General features: G+C 43.5%; 1 long non-coding RNA gene across 9 annotated transcripts in view; it reads left to right on the top strand.

Moving 5' to 3' along the window:
* The first annotated feature begins 5,821 nt into the window (after window positions 1-5,821).
* The window catches only part of LOC111260696 (uncharacterized), a 45,017-nt gene continuing 31,258 nt past the window's right edge, over window positions 5,822-19,580 (top strand). For 4 of the 9 annotated variants that reach the window (XR_015311158.1, XR_015311159.1, XR_015311157.1 and 1 more), the window contains exons 1-3: window positions 5,822-6,261; window positions 6,447-6,530; window positions 11,865-12,410. This is a non-coding gene — a long non-coding RNA (uncharacterized LOC111260696). Of the gene's footprint in view, window positions 6,262-6,446; window positions 6,531-11,864; window positions 12,411-17,908; window positions 19,250-19,580 lie in introns of those variants that run through there. The other 5 variants (XR_002680487.1, XR_002680488.1, XR_002680489.1 and 2 more) reach the window with 3 other exon arrangements.

The following is a 19,580-nucleotide window of genomic DNA, read 5'->3' as shown; positions in this document are numbered from 1 at the left end:
ATGGATAGTGGGACAACAAGGGTTTGGCTCGACATGGCCGGACCAGTGTCAGCAGCGCTCACCCGAGCAGCCGCCATCAGCAGCGGCACGCCAATTGGATCGACCGCATCGCTCGCTACTACCACGAATGCTAGTCCTACTGTTCCACCATCGAACCAATCTATAGCGAGTTCCTCTTATCGGCCTACAGCTGGCTAACACTTGCTCCTGTAGACTTCACAGCGATGCGCGCACTCAGCTCCAGCTTCGCAAAGGGTGACGAAGTTGGCTAGCTATCGAGGTTTGGAGCTCTATTACCGTAGGCGTTGAATGGGCGCACAGAAAGAAAGGAACTAAGAGGCAGTGCGTCAGAACTGTTACCAACCACAGCAGCAGCGACATTAGAAGCAAGGTGGCACAGCAGTGGTAAAAGAAGCAGCAGCAGCAGCAGATGCCGCTAAGGCTGTTGCAGAATCAGCACGGACGTGCATGCGGTAACACAGCAACAACGAGAACGATGCTCCGAAACAGAGCCTAGCAACGATAACAATTACTATACGGAAAACCAGCCAATCGTTACACGCTACGCAAGCGTCAACGCGAACGAGGACGGACCAGCCCCATGTCAGATCTACGACTTGTATTATTCGCTTTGTCTACCATCGTCCATCGCCAAGCAGCAATACCGGTTTTCGGTGCTCTAAACTCATTCAGCCGCCCAGTTCGTGAGTTGTTATTGCTACTGGCGACAATCTTACACGTGGCGATATCTATTGCACCGGCTACGACGACGACGATGATGATGATGGTAATCGCGGTGATGACGGCTGTGAAGTTTGCTATTGACGGTGTTGCTAGATGATCGTACAGTGATCATCCATAGAAACAAACCATTATCGTTCCTGCTTCCATCTACTCCTGGAAACAAGCAACGACTCTATGGGTAGAAAGATTGATGAATGGAGTGATAGGAGAATGGACGCAAACATCACGTCTATCTATAGGCTATCTACAGGCACACGGTGCTGCGGCACTGTTAGAAACAGCTCGCCCTGTGCCTGACGCTGCTGGAGTTCCATCAGTTATTCCAGTACGCGTAGTGATAAATTAGTTAATTAGCGATCTCGTTGATGAATGCGCAATGGTGATTGGTGGCTTCTTGCTCCATAACTAGGCTTGCTTGCTGGCATCGCCTGCTGTAGCCGTTTGGGGCCGACGACAGCGGTGGCGGCAGCAACGACAACGATGAGAATGAAACAGTGAGGTAGTGAGGAAAGAGCGATCGACAAGAAGAGATGAGAGACCATAAAGGTACTGGCGTCACGGCTGCACCGCTGTGGCGCAAGGCCACTCAATCGACTGATTATGGAAAACGTCACCGGCAGCGCAGTGCCAGAAAAAGCAAGAGCGCTAGAAAGTGGTACTATCGCCATGACAACAAACGAAAACAACAATCCAAACAACAACAACAACAAGAACAACAACAATAAACGAGGACGTTGGTGGCAATGATGATGGTGCTACCGTAGAATAGCAAGTACAGCCACGGGAGGCGATATGGTGTTTCGCGGCGGTAGAGTATGAAATTGGTTCATATGCCTGGTAAAAATGGCTTTCTATCATACTACACGCTTGTTTTAACAGAGAAGAATGACGGTAGACAATAAAGACACATTTTCACAGGAGCGTAAACATGTTAGATAATTATCGCACAAAAACCGAGTATTATGTATATAAATGTATATCTATCTAAATATAGTCGCACAATACTCTGCGTGTTATAGTTATCTTACATGTTACCTCTTTTTGTAATTATATATATATATATACATATAATTATATGTATTCGGTCCACATATATGGACAGAATCCAGTTGTGGTTAGTGTGCTTACGTTAAGCTAACTGCTCAATATTACCATGCGAAATAGCGACATTGAAACCGACAGAAGACCAAAAGCAAGCAGTCAGCGTCAGCCGCCGTACGTGAACGCTAAGAGAAATTCGAGAATTACGACAAGCACAACGACATCAATGTCAATATGGAATAAAACGTAAACCAGAAAAAAATATGATGTACCAGCGCCTAAACGAACGGCCGCAAACGCACACGCATGCCTATACACGAATACTGTTTATAGTTGGGGGCAGCAAAAACGCGTTATGACAAAAAGAGCGCCTTACCGCGCGCAGCGGAACGAACAAAATAGAAAACGTACTACAAAAGAAACAACTAAAATAGGTCAGAAAAACAACCAGTGCAGACGAACTTGTCTGTGCGAGCGGCCCTCGAGCTAGCAAAGTGTGGCGCGCGACAAATAGTCCCCAAAGGGCGGCTTGGGGGCGAGCCTGGACAACAGCGAACAGACGCAAGCATCAGGAACCAGAAAGAAAAAAACGAACTTGTGTTTGAGCATTACCAATAATAGAACAGCGGTGACGCGCTAATTGAAAGAGTTAAATAAAATAGTAGCCTGTGTATAGCGTAGGAACATAATATCGGAAGCATAGGAACGTCAACGATATAGGCGAAACGTTAAAAGGAAGGTGGCAAAAGTCACTTGAGACAAGTGGATAGAAGCAATCGACTGAAGCACCAGTTAGCGACCGTGAACACGCTGATTAGTGCGTGTAACTCGTAAAATAGATGAACACGACGCGTCTAATGGTGAGAGAATCGTATAAAAACAAATCACAAATAGACGGCGTTGAACAATCGAGCTAATGCTAATTAGTAAAAATAGCATAAAGACGAAAAACCGTTGCGTTAACTGTAACACATGTAGAAGAAAAAAGAAAAAAAAAAGGCTAGAAATGATCGACGGGTAAGTTTGCGGCACGAACACCCACCGACAATCGTCAATCCCAAGGTTGATAGCGTCGTTACAAAGTATTTATTACATTTGAGATAACTTAGATTTGCAAGAACTTCACTAGCCACAACTGATCTATTTAATTCATTGCGTGCAAAATGTATACTACAAATGTGCATACAACTAATATCTGAGTACGTTCAGCCAACTGCATACGTTGCAAAAAGGTCCACGAACAATGGTAGATGTACTTATTGGAAAGGCACCGTTGGACCACGACAGACGATAGGTCTCATACAACCAATACGTAAGCTTAGCTTATCTCAGCTGTTTGGCTTTGCCGTGCTTCAATTCAACTCACTAACAAACTAACAAGCTTCTCAGCTCGGTCTCCCAACGACTTCTCATTCGTCTGCCCGATTGCAATTCGAGCCGGACTCCTATCGGAGCTCACGCTACAAACCAGCCTAAGTTAGATTGAAGTTCTGGATTTCGCATGTTGAACCCAAATTACTTTAGCAGGGCTCGATTGTGTTGGAACCCGAAGCCCAGTGCACAAGAACAAAGCGCTCTGCTGCATTGTACCTTTGGAGGAGAAAGGCGTTGGTCGCCTGGGGGATACGAGAGACAGCGGGGTACGGGGCGTTACTAATAACTACGGGAAAGGCTAAAGCATTGAAGATGGCGTGACGGCGATGGTGAAAAACTCCTTCAAATCCATCGAAGCTATAGTGGATTTTCGGATGAAGCCGTTGAGTCACGACTTCCACGACCAATGCTGAAAGATGAGGTGCCGGATACTTTAACTTTCTTTTTTGTCTATCTATTTATTTCTAGCTGCGCATAATAACCCGGACAAAAAGGCTGCCGCTTGTGGGAATCCACCCTAATGAAAGGTCCAATACGCTGGATATGAAAAATCTATGCTAATCTGTAAAACAGAATACAGAACAAACAGTAAACAAGAATCATACATTTGTAAATAGTACTTTAATAGGGGATTTGTTTTTTTCGAAAATCTCGTTAGGATTGCATATTTGTTCTTCCTAGAAAGCTCGGAGAAGATTGTCATAGTGTGCAGTCCCTGTGATTGATGGGTTTGCGCCTTCGAATTGAAGGCTAAAAATGCCTTGTTGGTCTCAAACAGACCTAACGTTAGATTTAGAGAAGGATCGTTCCGTCCGGTTAGTTTTGGCACAAAACCAAAAAGGCTTTATTGATCAGTGATGGCTGCAAGTCGACCTTGAAGTAAATCTCTACCTTAGCTACCTAAACGTCTTTGCGATTTTTTCAGCTTGACTGAAGAATCACCTCTCAGCTTGAAAAGAGTGCAGAGTCCAATTTATCCAATAGAGTACTGCTACAATAGAAATCTGTAATGGTTTTTCATTTTCTTAGTTGAACGTCTATGACACAAGTTAATTTGATCGTTTTATTTAAAAACGTGTCATGACTTATATGCAGATACCATATAGATATATTAACAGCTACTAGAGTATAAACACTCGAGAACGAATAGCACTTCGAAAGATGTATTTAAACAGGTTTCGTAGTTTAAGTTTCATAGCCAGGACACATGGGTGTACCATGTGAACGAGGGCGTAGAAACCCCTTGCAGTTCAGGCGCCCTGGAGGCACAGAGTAGTCTCGTCATGGCGATGCGCGATACTCATCAGATAAAGTATACGCTATAGCTTGATCGGATTTGGCTTGTTGATCATTCACAAAAGTCGCACGATCAAGCCAAATCTGATTTGGCCATCTCGCCTTTATAACCATAACATATATTCTAGTGCGCCCGTTAATTCGAAAGATGATCACCATACGCGCTGAACGTGGCGAATACGGGACTTCTATATAGACAGCGATCCAGGGATCTTTGGCCAGCAGTAGCGAATGACAATTTGCTTTTTGAAACAAAAACTACACCGGATTGAACGATCCCATGAGGGGCAGAGAGCGGAAGGAGCAAGGAAACTGTCCGGAACTCCACGGTAAGGGGTTTTATGTGCCTGCAGCACGATAAGCATGGGGGTATCCGAAACTGTTCAAAGCACTAATCATTCCAAAAGTTGAAATTCATTCGTGCTGTTTTTCCAACAATCTGAAATGATATGACATTTTTTGCGAAAATAATTAAAATAAACACAGAAAACATATTCAGCCCAAGCTCGAAAGATATAAGGCGTTTCTTCTATTGGGCTCGATCTCGTGAAATTCGGCAGGGCCAAATGGTTTTCAAAATGAATCCAGTTTACTTTGATTAACTAACTCTGATACTTGCATATGTTTTATAATGGTTGTTATTACTATTATTATTATCACGGGGACGCCCAGATTGACGATGCTGGTTTGATTTTATCCATCCCTCTGTAACTCATGCCCATCGTCTAATATCAGTCTCAGTCTTCGAAGCACAAACTCAATCTGTCGTCCTTACCCAATAACTCCTAACAAATATCTACGAAACACAAACGTACTAGGCCAGCGTCGCCTGCTAGTGACAGCAAAAGACAACAACAGGTGATGCGTGCTTAATAGGTAGCGACAATATTCATAACTACTACATACTATTACCAGCCGACATCAGCCGAATGTCATGACCAATTCGAGTAATGCCAGCTGATGATGATACACCAGAGTACTGCTACTGCCGCTCTCGCTCCAAAGGCAGTACTACAATGTTGATATTTTATTGATGACAAAGGCGCAACAATGTAGGTTTGCATGCGACCCGTTAGTTCATCAGCGCACAGGCAACCGGCCACCTCTATTCGAAATATAAAAGATGTATCATTATAGTACACCCCCATCGCCGGTGTCACCACAGCCAAACCCTTGTGAACAGTAAGCACGTCGCTGAATCGCTGGGTCGAAGAGTTGGCTGGTTAGTGGATTGCCCATCCATCTCTATCAGTTATACACAGGTTAACGCACTTCACGCGCACCCATGTACTTCACACGCGTAGGCATAGGCACGTGCACACACACACACACAAATAGTGGTATACTTATGGGTAGACATCTGATGTGTGCTGGCGTGATCTTGTGTGATTAAATTGCGCCTGGCCGGACAACAGACCCCGGTGATTTCGCGGCCCGTCTGCCTCTATGGCGTCCCGTTCGAGAGGACTATGATGATATAGAACGAACGATATAAACGGCAACGACAGCCGCGACGATTACCGAGACGACAATAATTCGTGAGGACTGATTTCGTGACCGTGGCCACTATGTGCTACATGACCATAAACTGTCTATCCGTCCTCTCGCTTTGTGCCGTAAGGATGATCACTAGGTAGATGACTCCGGTTGCTGTATGTTTTTCAAGAGCGTTCAACGCGTTAAACGAACCTGTCGGCTTCTCGATAGACTGATGAAATATGTGCGTGTGTATATGTGTAGTACTTCCTGCTATCAAGACGGCAACCGCTTGATAATATCGGTCGTTTGTAACAGTCCGAGGATTGGGTACGTCTTCTTGTGTGTATATATATATATACACATATATCTATATTAGACTCTGTTATCTATTGCGATGGTGCGTTGAGTCTGGACGTCGCGTAGCCACCGCCTTTCGTTCAATATGGCTCCACCGTGATCTTTTTTTCATTTGTCTTTCTAATTACATGGCTCGCCTACTCGAAATCCTGAAGCACGTTTAAAGAGTAATCAACGCGCCTAATTTTTACGACAGCTGAAATGACGGATCGTCCTGGTGTAGTCTTGTCGGATTTCAGGTAACTTCTAAGTGCATTGTCTACTTGGAAGATAACATGTCTTTGTAGAGCAATAGTACTTCCTCAAAGTACTGTCAAAAGCAGCCGGCGATTTTGATTAATCCTATTAACGAATATGCCATGATGAGCACTGTCTCCATGCGCGCCGGTAATTGATAGGGTTTTCTACTAAGCTCTGTGAAAGTCAACGCATACAACGGGCTCGTAGATGCAGCGGTTTTGGAGACCTCGCTAGCTTTTCACACGTTCGTATCCCTGTAAGGCCTGGTACGCTGTAAAGCCAAAGCGACAGTTGAGGCATACTCGAATCCATACCTAGAGATCTGTATAATTATACTATGAAACGGTACACTAATGTGCTTTCGCGAACTTCCTGTGGAGGGGTCCTGCTCGGTATAAAGTCACGGCTGAATGTGGAAAAGCTCCCGAGTCTATTAGGTAGTAGGTAGAGTGACATTCATTTCAGGCATATACAAGGCCGGCCTCTGGTCATCGAATGATTCAGAACAAGTGATCTAACACCGTTAGGATTTAGATCTACTCTCACTGGAATAAAGCTATAGGAGCTTTGTAGCAATCTGGGTCGTACGATTTATTCGTCAGTAGTACCCTAGGCCGTTTTTTATACAATCAGGAGGAGATTTTGGGGGTGTTTCATTTGCTCCTATTGGCTATGCTAAGCAGAACGATAGATCTTTATTTTGACAAGCGTACTGCTTATGTAATTGTTATTCTAGTAAGCAACGATAAGCACCACTTTCCATTGTAGGCATACAATCAACTAGATATACGTTCAGCATCTACTTCAGACGTTACAGATTTTGCTTCTAGTGAATCGTAACTGACAGTAACCCGCAGCTAAGGGCCTGAGTTGGTTTGTATTCCGAAAATTTTGTTGAGGTTATTTATCTGCCCTAAAAGGGCAACAAAGGCTTTCCGTGGGCTCGTTGTAAAAACTTGCTGATCAATGTAGAGGCTTCTACGTCTCCAGAAGAAAAAGCACGACGAGCTCGCAAGGTTTGCCTAGCAACATTTGCCTGTAGGCGACTACATTTCAATTTTTTCAGATAAAACGTAAACCCCATACAGCGTGATGATTTATTTTTGTAGATGTATCTGAGTGGATAGTTTCCTTACATTTCACTTGGATGTCATATATGACCCGATAGCCCATACGCTGTAATGAACCTTCTGGTCTGCCCACGTATTGGAGAAGCCATCAAACTCTAATATATCAGAACATTTTATAATGCATCGATTTTAGCCGGTAGCTGAGAAGCAGTCGTTCACTGTCTCTGAAGAGAGAGTCACAGATCGTCCAAGGGGGGTTTCCGATCCATAAATTTTTAATCACTTCGTGTGCAATACATTTACGAAATTCTAAGCCTTTTGACAGCTCAAGGCTATATATATATATATATATATATATACGTTATTCAATCAATGTACACTGTCATTTGATTATGAGATAGGCGAAGCCTGCTAAACTTTTGCTTTTATTTGCCGTTTTTATACTCTTACAATAATAACAGCTATGCGCAAAGAAGCCTAGAGTAGTCCTCAAGCTGTATTCTGAAATACACTGAAGACGATCACTGGAGAAACTGGCCGACCAACTCAAAGTTGTCATCCGTCTAAGCCAGAAGCCAATCACCCAGCTAAGCCTGCTTTATTTTTTGCTCGAGACCACCCTGACGTTATGATAATTAAAATCCACCGAGTCAGGGTATACGCCATTGAACTATATCTATTTACGTATAGTTCAATCATTTCCGCTCGACACGCACCGGTTCTGTTAATTAGTAATAGGTGCGTCACAAGAGTGGTATAAGTGCGAATGTCCGACGAAAGAATTCACCATTTCAATCAAGAATGACATAAATTACTATATATTCGGCTTCACATAACTACATGATGACCAGGAGAAGCAAAAGCCGCCCAAGATTAAATAATTCGACAATACCCCATCATGGGAGTAAGAACTTCTAGATTGAACAAAGAGAGCCAGTCGGTCGATGGTTTTACAGAACAACTGCGCCGCGTATCGTAGTCAAGCAATGGTCGACAACTTAAACTAAATGCTCCAACAAATAGCAAAATATGGCGGAATGAAATTATCAATTGTTTTTTGTCGTCTCCATCTTTTTGTCGCTGTTGTTGTTAATGCTGATATCGAAGTTCTGTCGTTGTCGTTGCCCTTTAATTTAAACTCTGTCAGAAGTGAAGACATATTTGATAGCCAATGGAAGGTGATTCTGTGGCAAAAAGAAGCTTCTGCAAGTCACCGCAGTATATATGTATATGTATGATACAAAGTCTCTCGAATCTGGCGATTTCTGAAGTCAAATATTTCTTTTTTACAAATTTGAGTTAGTACAATTATCTTATTATGTGTTAGAAATACTGCCATTTATATTTTGCACACTTAGCGCTCCGGCGACTCCTGGACAGCCATATAACTATTATTCATGTTCCCGTGTAATTTCTTTATGTATGGCTTCTCAAAGTGAGTCGATAATAGGACATGCCTGTTTACTGGTTACCCTTTTTAGGGAACGGAAGGTTGCGTAGTCGTACGGACTTATATCTGAAGAATGGACCGGTTAAAGTTACCGTCGGATACTCCTTTACTCAATCCAGAAAGTAATTGAGGCATGGCGGTAAGGTCTAGCCGCGCAAATGGCCCATGGGTCTCTTGAGGAAATACAGATATCGGGCTGCATTCATTGTTTCATTTTCGTTGAGTATCTCAGAGTAGCAGATGTCCCTGATGTCCATTGCCAGTGCTAGTAGCACCTTGAGTCCAAATTTATTCGATACTGCCACTGAACTCGATGTCTCTCCCGGGGGACACCGGTCTCTCGCCTGGTCGCTCTCCGACTTGCAGTAGACACTGAACCATGTTTCGTATGTGGCGATCGTATGCTCCAGGTAATTTTTTTTTATAAATTAAAATATAAGTTGAGCAATTTTTTTACTCGCTTTCCACATTTCAAGTATTTGACTTGCATTCCTATGACACGCTACATGCGGAATGCCAGCCTTGGTGGACGGCCCCGTTTTTGTAAAAATCCTCCTCGATTGCGGCGGTGATTTCTTGTCCTTCGGGTCTTGACATCGGGTCACCTTTTTGTTAAGCTTCAACACCTCGATCTCCGTTCATAAAATGCTTGCACCGTTCACGTACTTTACTGTAATTATTAAGCCCTTGCCTGATGCCTTCAATAATTTTTAATGAATTTGCTCTGCGTTGTAGCCTTTTAAAGAGATGAAAACCTAACCGCTAACGGTGAAGTTTCGAGACTAAAAAACGTTTTTCCTTCTGCACTCATTCTCTGTTAGACTAAACTGAACCGGTTTTCACTTGCAAGTTTCTACTGGAGACTGAACTATTTACCAGAAAATGTTTGTTATCCGCGCAAAGTTTCAAAATTATTTATCGAGATCGCTTGTAACAGCCTGATATATAGGTATAGCGAAACTGTGCGAAAGCTATTGAAGCTGCAGCTATCCGCTAATCTTTTAACTTAGTCTCTATTGAAAATTCAAGTTTGTTTCCATTCAGTATGTTCGCCTTTTCATCAGCTATCTATTCAACCGTGCCACGACCTTATAAAACATTGCGGAAAAGACAAATTCAGGGATATCCCGACGCCAGGGCCACAAAAACGAGGTAGGGGCTTTGAAACACAAGCTATTGAATGGGCAACCGCAAGCGGATTATCAGTTCGATGTGCAAATACGTTACAAGGCGTTGAGTGATTAGCACAAGAACACACAAAGTGTTATCACGATGCTATCTCAATATACTTGTATACTAGCTTAAACATCTGGCTGAAACCTAAAAGTGTTCACGTAGCGATATATGGGGACGATTTTGAGCACGTTGTTTACGATACGGTATTCTCGTATCACTGTACTTTCAATTAGTAACAAAATTACGCGTTCAATATGAAAAAATCCAAAAGCACACTTGGGAATCAAGCACGAGACTTACCTCCCTCGCCGTAACTACCTCCATAAAATATAATCGATCTATGGAAGACAACGCCCCCCAAATGAATGATGCGTATACATATAGTATAGATCAGACCTCCTTTTAATTCCTTGTCGTTAGTATCCTCGTCATCATTGCAGCTACATATTATGTTATTTCGTTTTTGTTAAACTACGGCGCTCACTCAAAACTAAGTATCGGTAGGCTTTTGAGCGAGCAATCACCAAATTCAGCTGTTTGGCTTGGACAGAAAGATGGGAGCAGAGCTAAACCTACTTAACCCTTCGGGGCCCCTACGTTTGTAGAGGTCGACAGAGAGACCCTATCAGTGGCGATGGGGCTCCCAGTAATTGGCAGCACCGTCCGATCAACCCATTGACTGTGCAGTCATCTAACGCTCGCGGCGTCGCCCAGCAAACAAGACAGCTGCGGTTGCGACGCTTGGCACTAGAAGCATGCACGCTGCAACTGACGCGCGCGTCGGCCGTGTACCCAGCACAGGCAAATCCACACTCGAGCAATAACACATATAGTAGTCGAGCCTACGCTGAGAAAGACAGATGAATAGACAGGCATAGAAACAGACGTCCGTAGGATTCATTTCAGCCCATTTCACTTGGAACAGGGTCGTCGTCGTCGTCGATGGGTCAGAGGGAAGCCGACGACTTGGGTGAGTTAGATGATGACGGCAAATAGCAGCCAGCAAGTCAGAGTAAAAGGAGGGCCTCCAAAGCCCCATTGATGTAGAAGGCATACATATGAATCTGCACACAGGCGCATATACAAGCAGACACTCACGTGCCACAACACGTAACGTAGTGGAATCAACAAGGGCAACAGTGCCTGCAGTGGTTAACGGACAACGAGACGTTTGTTGTTTCGTTCATAGTGAAAATGCACACATATTATATATACGGACACATAGTCAAATCAACGGACTGAACCAAGTTGCGCCACAGACAGCTTGTAATGTTTCTTCACTTCTCTCATGATAGAGGAAAAAACGAAAAAAGCAACGAAGTACGGAAACAGAACGAAAGAAGACCACGGCTGCCGAGCCTCGCATAGCCCCTATGTTCGCTATCGCCTTTTTCATGCGGCTGCGAATTCGCGCAGGAAACGGCGCCAACCAGGTCGTTCCTGAAGCAGATCCTGAGCAGCAGCAGCAGCGATTGTACAATATGTTCTTATGTTCCGCACCACGACATTGTGCTACTATATGTTATGTCGCTTGCCTCATGGCAACAGTCTATTCTGTTTGAGCGTGTGTGTGTGTGTGTGTACTCATTTGTATATAAGTCTATATGACGTTGCCTATTTTTGGCTATTGTCTGTAGGTATGTCCATGATGATGACGATCAGAAGCAGCAGCTAGAGCGACACGGTCGTGACGACAATCTTGATGATGGCGATGCAGTTGATTGTTGCATGGGGGCAGGCAACAGTGACATCTTATGTGACGGCAGCAAGCGCAGAGCCGTAAATTAGGCAGTAGGTCGAACCTAAATAGCAGAAGAATAGAAAAAGAGAAGCTAAACAACAAAAACAGCAACGATAGCTAAAAAACAACAAGAGGAAGACGTTTGCTATACCTAGCCAGTCACAACGGGCGCCATTCGATCCGTCGTTCGGCCTCCTTACTATTACAGTCATCATCACTGTGGCTCACTCTAGCCACGCTCAAATGACGACGTCGGCCAAAAGGAACCGAGTCTAGCTAACCTGAGCTGGGGCAGCAGCGATCCTTCGTCCGTCTACGAATGACGATCGGCCGGGTAACGGCAGGCTGCCGTGGACGAGGCGACTCAGAGCGGAATTGTTATGGAGAGGCCCCGACCAGAAACAACACCAAAGTGAAGAACAGAAGTAGCAACAACATTAACGTAAGTAGTGCACGTTTTCCTATGGCTCAAAGCGATACTGCGTCAGCACCAAGGTTCACTAGGACGGCGGACACAAACGGTAAATAGCTAATCTGGCTCATGAGAATGCGGCCAAGAGCTTAACTGAGCGCAGGTGGGCTACGGCCAGGAGCGTAGCAAGCGCCGCGAGCGTCCAAACTAGCGCACTAACACATGTGTACGGAGTGAGAGAATGGACGAGGAAGGTGGAGACCTTTGCGTGCTGCTGATTCTAAGCGAATGGCCAAATAACACAAACACACACACACTGACTCATACGCAAATACACACAAATAACAAGACGCAATGCTATGACGACTCTGATGCTGCTAACCCATAGACGGCCATATGGAGTATTGTTGAGTAAGAATTATTTATCCGCGAACATCTGCGTAGTCTACCGTTATGGGACTGTTTGAGAAAGCAAATCGGCAGATAAACGCATTCACTAGGGAAACGCGACCGAATAGAAAGGACGACACCGAGTAAATCTAGCGTCATCGTTGGAGGGATAGATCTAAATTACGATAATGAGAGTGCATCATATTTTAATGAGAGATTTTCAACCTGGTTGGGTGTTTTGTAAAAATGATAGAAGAGTTTTGCCGCTGGAAACAGCATGCATGTAGGATACACCAAGTTTATGTTACAGAAACGAAACAAAAACTAGTTAGACTCAAGGTCAGATAAGGCGTTTAAAATTCAAACATTAACGGGTATTATGATTGTGTGCGTAGGGCCTGAAATGATCAAGCGTTCCGCCCTTTTAGGCCGGCTAAATGTTTACATCTTAGCCTATTAGGCACTGTCGTTATTTTTAATTAATTAGCATCAAATACGAACCATTCCCATAGTCAACGGTGCAATTGAAACATTTGACCTGCTGCTACAAGTATCAAAACGTATGTTTATTAACTAAAACTGAGAAAAATCATTTACTTGTGATATTTACGGAAAAGGATAATGTTCACACGGTACGAACGCCCATAATTCACCCCAACCGTCGACCACGAGACTGATTTTTTATTTAATTCTTCTGGCTGTGCATAAAATTTATCAGACAACCACGGATGGGGACGTATCGTATGTAGTCTAAACAGCCATTTTGCAAAAAAGGCAAACGAAGTGTATATAAATTAAAATTTAATATGCAAATACAAACAGAAACGGGTCCCCATGGATGCATTTAGCGTACAAGCGAATTCGACGTACAACGATAGCCACTGCTCGGGATTTGTTTCAATGTGGCAGCGTTGGTAAGTTATTACGATAGCTACCCAATGACGATTAGTATAAAAAAAAAGAATTCGACGACCATTAAAACGAAAGTCGGAAGTGTTAACGCCGGACAAAAACTACACGTATGTCGTCCCTGTAAAATTATAGCATATCTAATATATCGGAATGGTGCACATTGGTGCCACTATAAAGATAGTCTGTGTGAGAATGGCCACGATAAATTTAACTAAAGATACAGGGTGACCGTGATGATATGTGCAAGAAGACAGAGGAGCTAAGCTAAGCACACATATATATCTGTGTGTATATAAAGCATGAACAATATTTATTTAGGCGTCCAACTAAGAGCCCATATATGAATACGTACATCGACAGATCTTCCATATTGCATCTGTGCTAAGATATCTCGATGCAGCCATTAGCGTCCTAGCGCGAATAGTTGTGATACGTATAATATAATTTATAACTGTGGTTATTATAATTATACGGTTGTTGTAAACGTGTTTTCTAGCCGAAGTCGTCGTACGGCTGGTACCACAACCGTTATTTCTACTCCTATACGAAGATTAAACAGCGGGGTAATAAAAATCGCATGTTCACGTGATCGTTTGTAATGTGGCCGATTAATCTCATGCGCCTAGGAAAAGGCTAGTAGTAGGGGCTGATGCAGAAAACGAAGTAGGAATAAGTGAAAATGTAAGTAATCAGCTTCATGCCCGTGCACGCATGCAGCCGTAAGAGGAAGAGCAGCAGTAACAATAACCAGCAGCTTCTGCCTCAGCGATTGTCAACAAGCGTTCCTTCGACGACTCCTGGCGCCGGGTCGCAATGGTGATTCGACTGGTCAGTTCTCAATGAGGTTTTAATGGGAAGCTAGCGCGTCTACCCAGTTCTTATATTGCAAGGGGAAACCAGAAGTACAATACTTCTATATGATGGGCAGGTTGCCGACGGTAGGCGCTGGTTAATAACTAACGGTAAGCATAGTAGATTCCATTCAAATCTAAGGTGTTCTTGCCGCTCGATATGATTCAAGGGCTTATGGTCTAAAAGTAGAATCCCTTCCGCTGCTTTAGCCGTTTTTCAATCGCTAGCAGCGTTAACAATCGCGCCAACAGCCTCGATAAAGATCGACGACGCCAATATTTTTGCGTGGCAATTCGAATAGAAATCGTCGCTGCTGTTGGACGCATTGCACAGCGCCGTAGACTCAGTAACGGCAACAGCAGCTGGCCATATGATCGCCGGATTTTGTGCTGTGACGTAATTTGCGTGTATCCGTTTGCAATTGTCCGTACAAGCGTCTTTTCATGCATATCTTTTAGTTGGTGCCTACGATGGTTACTATCACTGAGCCATTTGATGATGCTAAAGTAATGTTAAGCGATCAAAAGCATTAACGTACGTGCTGCGACACGCTCATGCATCCCATACGACCACAAACGAAATGTATTAACGGACAAATAGAAATATATATCGCGGCACCGAATCAGGACACCGCCGTTACCACTACTACAATTAGCTCTAGCAGTACTACTCGACAGCTAAAAAAAAAAGACACGTATGTGTGCATTCATTAAGCAAATGTATCGTGCAATACCCCAACATATATGCCTCTCTAACGCCCCTTGTATTATCATCTACTATTATATATCAAAAAGAAAATAGGCATTTTTCTTCAAAAAGGCAATGGTAGTTATTGTTGTCTTGTGTTGCCGTAATAACTGTCCTAGAACTAAACTATTATGACATGCTCACTTGTGACGATAGACAACGAAGGCTATGCAGTCGACCGTCAACCCTTCACGCGTGGCCAATTGACAACACAATCTATCTTCGATTCTGACCGTTGCTTAAATAGTGGCGAGCACTCCGTGTGTGCTTACGTGCTCTACTTAGCGACAGACTAGAATAGCGTGCGTGCATAGATGTCTGCTCATCAATATGCATGTGTAGGCTAGACAACAAAACGAATAATAGATCAAACTTAAGTCAGGTGCGTACCGGAATATAGGGAAAATCGAATTTGTCCTCGGTATACTTCGACCTGACAATTAATCGTTGTGACAGCTTACTCGATACGCAAACGGCGTGCAGTGTTTGAATACTTCTTTCTTGGTCCTTTCGTCCCATAAGCAAAATCAGCCAGATACTGTTTACTCTTTCGTTCACCCGGTAAGCTATATACAGCAAGAGCGTTAGCGAACAAACAAAAACTACTGCGGCCGCCATACAGAAATCGCTGCCTTCAACGAAAGTCGATTGACTGGACAACTAATCGATGTTTAATCTATCAATAGCACACGTAGCTATAGCTCACTCGCTTGTTGTCTGCAAAAATATCGTTGACATTGCCGCCGCTACCCCGTTCGAACGTCGACGCTAAACTGAGTGCAGTGTGCACGTCCTTTCCATACCGGCTACTCTCAGTCTATTCTTGACGTGATCAACCGCGCGGCTGTGCCTCTGTGCGTCTTTCTGATTTTCTCTCCCTTGGTGAGGTACCTGAAGCGGATCCGTTCGTGGATTCATACACAGACACGTAGTCATTCACAAATTTACACGTAGCGCCGAAACACAATGCACCATTTTGGTAATAACCGGGCGATAGAGTCAGCACATTATGCTGGTACGAAGTCCATTTCTGCCTATAAGCTATTGTTGAAGCTATTGTTTGTGCTGTCGCTTCGAGGAGGCGACGTAGCACGAAGACTATTGCGGATGGGGCTGCAAGTTCCGCTGATGCCGTAATGTGAAGCGCATGTTATATACGGCATTTTACGTAATTGACAATACGGCAATCAGATTCCCATTTATTGTAGACTTGCGTGGCTTACTTGAAAGGAACAGTAAGCAATTGAAACAAAGAAGAATAGCGTAGTTACTACTTAACGGCTAAATACTGGTAGCGAATTAGACAAATCGAAATCTGCATGACTGGGGTGAGGACGTACACAATAAAAGCGAGTGCAGTGTGCAGAAACGACATGTCTCTAACACTGTCAAATCTCGTCTAGACAGATTTGATCGACGACGGCCAGTACGCTTTCGAGATAGAACTCAACACATGTCATAGATAGCTCTATACAAATGGATCGACGATTTTATGTGGAAAACAGCAGACAGATCCATAAATCGATTTATACCGTCATCGAGCCAGCGTTGATGATGCGAACAGAATCGTGAATCATCGTTATAACGGCACGAGTGAGAACCTGTCCGAGCTTGGTGTCGCGCACTGAGTGACGTGGCTTCATCTGTCGCCCGTCCAGGCCTAGTAACATATCATCCTTACATACAGACACAGACACGCGAACAGTTTGAAACATTAATAGTGCTTGTAGACAACGGACGCATTCATGGAGTGCGTCAGACAGCAGTTAGAAGAGTAAGCGCCGTCGCCGATACTACTGTAGACAGGCAGACAGGGGAACCAAACTACTATAACGCGACGTCAGCCGTGTCAGAAGCAGCGACGGTGGCAACGAGCAGAAGAAGGCCAACAACGGCATAAAAAGCCCAGAAAACTTACTCATCTAACAGCAGCAGCAGCAGCAGCAGCAGCAAATGAACACTCTGTAAGCGATTTTCCATTTGCGTGTCGTCTGGTTCCGTTCCATATGGTTAGAACACTGTGCATGTGGTCAAATACGTGTCTAAGTAGCACATGTCTATCAGGAACAATGCCACAATGCTTGCCCAAATGTAAAAATCACCGACTGGCTCGCACGGAACAATGGTTAATGCTGCGGACATTCGGGACGGCGCAGGCCAATATATATATATATATAATAAACTGTGGTCAGTGTAGTGCTAACCAAAAATAACTTACACATGATGCTGCACTGACAAGTTTAAATACTTTTTTTTTTAGTTATGAACGCATACTACATGATACGTATGACAGTTTCAAGCCGAAAAACTACTATCTTGTAAATCAATTGAAAACGTATCTGCAAGCTCATGGATATACCCTCAATGTATGGTACAGGAAATAATAATACACCATTGTTGCCAATATTGTTTTTGCTAAAATGAATTGTCAGTTATTATTAATGCAAACATTTATGTTTTCGAATATATCGGCAAACGGTATGGATTTATCGATAGTAGTGCATACGGCAAACAAGTCTCCGATAAATGATCTACTGCTACCCTAATCGTCGATGGAGCGTATTTAAACGAAGAGCCTAGACGTTAACTAAGTCGGTCCTTATTGTTGATTTCGTAACACGCAACAGATCCGGCGATTGACGACCTACTCGTTCGTGTGTACCTGTTTAGTTCCTTTGAACGCCCTGTCGTTGCAGGCCAAGTAACGACCGCATCAAACTAGGTCGGCAAGGCGCAACGCAACGAAATTTCCACCCGGATCCAGTCTGACGACTTGCAATACGATCTGGCATCTAGGCATCAATCCGAATCTTTTCTGCTGTTCGCAGACAGATGCACTTCGAACGGGCTTCTCCTACAAAACCCCCAAACCATCATAAGAACAACGACCTGCTTCATTAAAGTTGGGAGACTCACGCGACAAAAGAAAATTGACAGGCCAACAATTTAGCGATTTTCCCTTGACGACGGATCCAGGTTCTGCCAATTGTTGCGTCGCCAGAATGGTGTTTATAGAATTGCGAACGAAGATTCACCACTTTAATCGTAGATAAGACAAATGTTTGTATATTATACCTTTACATTGGGCTAATGCAATCGTGGACTCGCATAACGATACGAAGAGTAGGCGAAACGGAAGCCGCGGAATCATAGAAAACTAGGCAGTATCTCATAGCAGTTTCTAAATAGAAACTAAGAGAGTCAATCAATGAGCTTTAAAAGAAAATGCTGGCGCAGCGTAATAATAACAACCATTCACCAATTGGAGTAAGTGCTATAATACATAGCAGAAACCAGTGAGTACTTGAAATTATCAATACTTTTCTGTCTTTTCGATTTTTTTGCCGCTGTTATTATTAACGCTAATGGTAATGTTATCAATTCTATGGTTGTTGTTGTCGTCGTCCATTGGTTTAGCTCTTTGAGAACCGAAAACATCCTTGATGGCCAGTGGGAGGTGATTTGTTGGCAAAAGGAAGCTTTCGCAAGCCACTAGTTTTTATATATATAGATATACACTTGTGCGTATGTTTCTATATATCTATATATATATAGGTAGTTCGTTCTCATCGTCCACAGTATCAACATCGTCGCCCGCACGCTGCGTCATGAATCTGCGACTGCCATTTCAAATGGAGCTAAACAGATAGACGACAGACGAAGCCGACCGAATCAAGCCTAAATAAATTTTTGCATAAATTTACATTAGATTGGCTGTCACGGGCTCGTTCGTAAAAACAGTGCCAATAGATTGGATGGACGAATAGTTTACGGCTCGAAGTTATAGTCAAAGATGTAACGAAATTGCAAACGAACGCGTAGTTGTGACTGTTTCTAAGAACAGATATTCAAGCTTGTACAACTCTATGGTTGACAACGCCTGTAAGTACATGGGCATATAGGCACACGTAGATAGACAGACAGATAAACATGTATGCACATTTTAATAAAGAACAGCGATATTGGTATCTTGTGTCGTCTACAACTAGCGAATTTAGCAATTCCTGTGAATTAGAATCGTGCTCATCCTGTTAATGATCTTGCCAATATAATCCTAAACAGCCCTACAAGACAGCAGAACTAGCCACAACAAAAGGGTGATCACTTTTGCCAGATTTCGGTATACGTGCTTGTTATAATATATTTATAAGGTGACAAAGATATCCATTTTCCCAAACGGCGTCGAGCGTTCAGCAACGAAAAACCGATAAATTCAAATACCGACCTTTATTCCCGCCTTTCCATTTGTCCTTCCGGCAGTGCCCGCAAGATGACCATTGATAGTGTAACATTTTTATA

This window comes from Varroa jacobsoni, unplaced genomic scaffold (genome assembly GCF_002532875.2).
Source record: "Varroa jacobsoni isolate VJ856 unplaced genomic scaffold, vjacob_1.0 scaffold_466, whole genome shotgun sequence".
NCBI classification, from domain to species: domain Eukaryota; kingdom Metazoa; phylum Arthropoda; class Arachnida; order Mesostigmata; family Varroidae; genus Varroa; species Varroa jacobsoni.
This window is presented reverse-complemented; position numbering and strand designations above follow the sequence as displayed.